The following is a 4,203-nucleotide window of genomic DNA, read 5'->3' as shown; positions in this document are numbered from 1 at the left end:
TATTGCTTGGGAGAGTACTAGGAGGGATTTCAGTGATCCTTTTACTCAGCTGGCCCACTTGTGCCTCCAAATTTCTAATTGAGGACCTTGTTTCATTCATGAAACTTACAGTGGCCTTAGATAGATCAGAGACTAAGTTTGCTAAATTAGATGTATTTTGTTCAAAGTTCTCTGTCTGTTGCTGAGTGGATGATGGAAAAGGTTTACTATTGTTAAACCTATTTCTTCCACCATTATTAAAGCCTTGTTGAGGCTTTTGTTGATCCTTCCATGAGAGATTTGGGTGATTTCTCCATGAGAGATTATAGGTGTTTCCATATGGTTCACCCATGTAATTTACCTCTGCTATTGCAGGGTTCTCAGGATCATAAGCTTCTTCTTCAGAAGATGCCTCTTGAGTACTGTTGGATGCAGCTTGCATTCCATTCAGACTCTGAGAAATCATATTAACTTGCTGAGTCAATATTTTATTCTGAGCCAATATGGCATTCAGAGTATCAATTTCAAGAACTCCCTTCTTCATAGGCGTCCCATTAATCACAGGATTCCTCTCAAAAGTGTACATGAACTGGTTATTAGCAACCATGTCAATGAGTTCTTGAGCTTCTGCAGGCGTTTTCTTTAGGTGAATGGGTCCACCTGCAGAAGTATCCAATGATATTTTAGCTAATTCAGATAGACCATCATAGAATATATCCAGGATGGTCCACTCTATAAGCATGTCAGAAGGACACTTTTTGGTTAGTTCCTTGTATCTCTCCCAAGCTTCATAGAGGGATTCACCTTCTTTCTATCTGAAGGTTTGAACATCCACTCTAAGCTTACTCAGCTTTTGAGGAGGAAAGAACTTGGCTAAGAAAGCCTTTACCAGCTTATCCCAAGAGTTCAGGCTATCCTTAGGTTGAGAGTCCAACCATACTCTAGCTCTGTCTCTTACAGCAAAAGGGAAAAGCATGAGCCTGGAGACTTCAGGATCTACTCCATTAGTCTTAACAGTATCACATATCTGCAAGAATTCAGTTAAGAACTGAAAAGGATCTTTAGATGGAAGTCCATGAAACTTGCAGTTCTGCTGCATCAGAGAAACTAATTGAGGTTTCAGCTCAAAATTGTTTGCTCCAATGGTAGGGATGGAGATGCTTCTTCCATGTAAATTGGAATTAGGTGCAGTAAAGTCACCAAGCATCCTCCTTGCATTATTATTATTTTTGGCTGCCATCTCCTCTTCCTATTCGAAAATTTCTGAAAGGTGCTTGCTGGATTGTTGTAATTTAGCTTCTTTTAGTTTCCTCTTTAGAGTCCTTTTAGGTTCTGGATCTGTTTCAACAAGAATGTTCTTGTCCTTGTTCCTGCTCATATGAAAAAGAGGGAACAGAAAAATAATAATAATAGGGATCCTTTTTGCCCAAGTATAGAGGTTCCCTTTGTGAGTAGAAGAAAAGAAGAAGAAAAGAATGTAATGTAAAGAAAGAAACACAAGGGTGAGGAGAGCAGAGATGTGAGATGAAGAGAAGTGTTAGTAGATGAATAAATAAATAGAAGGAGATGAGAGAGAAAGAGGATTTTCGAAAATAATTTTTGAAAAAGAGTTAGTGATTTTCGAAATTAGTTTTTGAAAAAGGTTAGTAATTTTCGAAAATTAAAATCAACAATTAAAATAATTAGTTAATTAAAAAGAAATTTTGAAAAAGAGGGACGATATTTTCGAAAATTAGAGAGAGAGAGTTAGTTAGGTGGTTTTGAAAAAGATAAGAAACAAACAAAAAGTTAGTTAGTTAGTTGAAACAAATTTGAAAATCAATTTTGAAAAGATAAGAAGATAAGAAGTTAGAAAAGATATTTTAAAACCAAATATTTGAAAAAGATATGATTTTGAAAAAGATAAGATAAAAAGATATTTTTGAAAAGATATGATTGAAATTAGTTTTGAAAAAGATTTGATTTTTAAAATCACAATTAATGACTTGATTCACAAGAAATCACAAGATATGATTTTAGAACTTAAAGTTTGAATCTTTCTTAACAAGCAAGTAACAAACTTGAAATTTTTGAATCAAAACATTAATTGATGATGTTATTTTCGAAAATTAGGAGATAAAGATAAGAAAAAGATTTTTGAAAAATATTTTTGGAATTTTCGAAAATAGATAAGAAAAATGAAAAAGATTTGATTTTTTTTGAAAAAGATTTTTGAAAAAGATAGGATTTTTAAATTGAAAATCTGATTTGACTCATAAGAAACAACTAGATTTTAAAAATTTTTGAAAAAGTCAAATCTAATTTTCGAAATTTTAAGAGAGAAAAAGGGGAAGATATTTTTTTTGATTTTTTGAATTTTTAATGATGAGAGAGAAAAACATGAAAAATGATGCAATGCATGAAAATTTTGGATCAAAACAATGAATGCATGCAAGAATGCTATGAATGTCAAGATGAACACCAAGAACACTTTGAAGATCATGATGAACATCAAGAACATATTTTTGAAAGATTTTTAATGCAAAGAAAACATGCAAGACACCAAACTTAGAAATCTTTAATGCTTAGACACTAAGATTTCAAGAATGCATATGAGAAACAAGAAAAGACACAAAATAAGAAAACATCAAGATCAAACAAGAAGACTTACCAAGAACAACTTGAAGAACATGAAGAACACTATGAATACATGAATTTTCAAAAAATGCAAAATGAGTATGCAATTGACACCAAACTTAAAAATTGACTCAAGACTCAAACAAGAAACACAAAATATTATTGATTTTTATGATTTTCTAAATTTTTTGTATTTTTATTTTATATTTTTCGAAAATTAGTGTGAAAAAAAAAAAATAAGGATTCCAAAATTTTTAATATGAATTCCAGGAATCTTGTACTCTTAGTCTAAAGCTCCAATCTAAGGGTTAGGCATGGCTTAATAGCCAACCAAGCTTTAGAAGATACAAATCAGGCATACAACAGCTGATACTTCATCCAACTTCATATACTGATAAGAGGAAGCCTCAGTCTAAATGAATTAGACATGACTTTACACCCAGCCAGGCTTCAATATGCTTCATGAAACACTAGAATTCATTCTTAAAAATTCTGACGAAAAATATATTTTTGAAAACATTTATTTTTAATTTTTATTTTTTTTTTGAAAACAAAGGAGAAATTTTTTGAAAAATTTTTGAAAAATTTTTTTGAAAAGAAAACAAAAAGAAAATTACCTAATCTGAGCAACAGGATGAACCGTCAGTTGTCCAAACTCGAACAATCCCCAGCAACGGTGCCAAAAACTTGGTGCACGAAATTGTGATCTCAGGCAACGGCGCCAAAAACTCTGTACGCACGTCTTAATAAATTGTTTTTCATTCACAACTTCGATACAACTAACCAGCAAGTGCACTGGGTCGTCCAAGTAATAAACCTTACGTGAGTAAGGGTCGATCCCACGGAGATTGTTGGTATGAAGCAAGCTATGGTCACCTTGTAGATCTCAGTCAGGCGGATATAAAATAGTTATGGAGTTTTCGAAATTAATACTAATTAAACAGAAAATAAAGATAGAAATACTTATGTAAATCATTGGTGAGAATTTCAGATAAGCGCATAGAGATGCTTTCGTTCCTTTGAACCTCTGCTTTCCTGCTGTCTTTATCCAATCAATCCTACTCCTTTCCATGGCTGGCTTTATGTAAGGACATCACCGTTGTCAATGGCTACTTTTTATCCTCTTTGGAAAATGGTCCGATGCGCTGTCACTGCATGGCTAATCGTCTGGAGGCATCACCCTTGTCAATGGCTGTATCCCATCCTCTTGTGAAAATGGTCCAAATGCTCTGTCACAGCACGGTTAATCATCTGAGGTTCTCGATCATACTGGAATAGGATTCACCCTCCTTTTGCGTCTGTCACTACGCCTAGCACTCGCGAGTTTAAAGTTCGTCACAGTCATTCAATCCCAGAGTCCTACTCGGAATACCACAGACAAGGTTTAGACTTTCTGGACTCTCATGAATGCCACCATCAATCTAGCTTATACCACGAAGATTCTGATTAAGAGATCCAAGAGATACTCATTCAATCTAAGGTAGAACGGAAGTAGTTGTCAAGAACGCGTTCATAGGGAATGATGATGATTGTCACGTTTATCACATTCATGTTGAAGTGCGAATGAATATCTTAGAAGCAGAATAAGTTTTATTGAATAGAAAAATA

At 33.8% G+C, this 4,203-nt stretch overlaps 1 non-coding gene across 1 annotated transcript; it reads left to right on the top strand.

Moving 5' to 3' along the window:
• Nucleotides 1-715: 715 nt before the first annotated feature.
• On the top strand, nt 716-823 carry LOC148549324 (small nucleolar RNA R71). The gene has a single exon (XR_015898985.1). It is a non-coding gene; the product is annotated as a small nucleolar RNA R71 (small nucleolar RNA).
• The last annotated feature ends 3,380 nt before the right edge of the window (nt 824-4,203 follow it).

The sequence above is a fragment of the Arachis ipaensis genome, chromosome B8 (assembly GCF_059453495.1).
Source record: "Arachis ipaensis isolate K30076 ecotype BB chromosome B8, ASM5945349v1, whole genome shotgun sequence".
In the NCBI taxonomy this organism is placed as follows: domain Eukaryota; kingdom Viridiplantae; phylum Streptophyta; class Magnoliopsida; order Fabales; family Fabaceae; genus Arachis; species Arachis ipaensis.
This window is presented reverse-complemented; position numbering and strand designations above follow the sequence as displayed.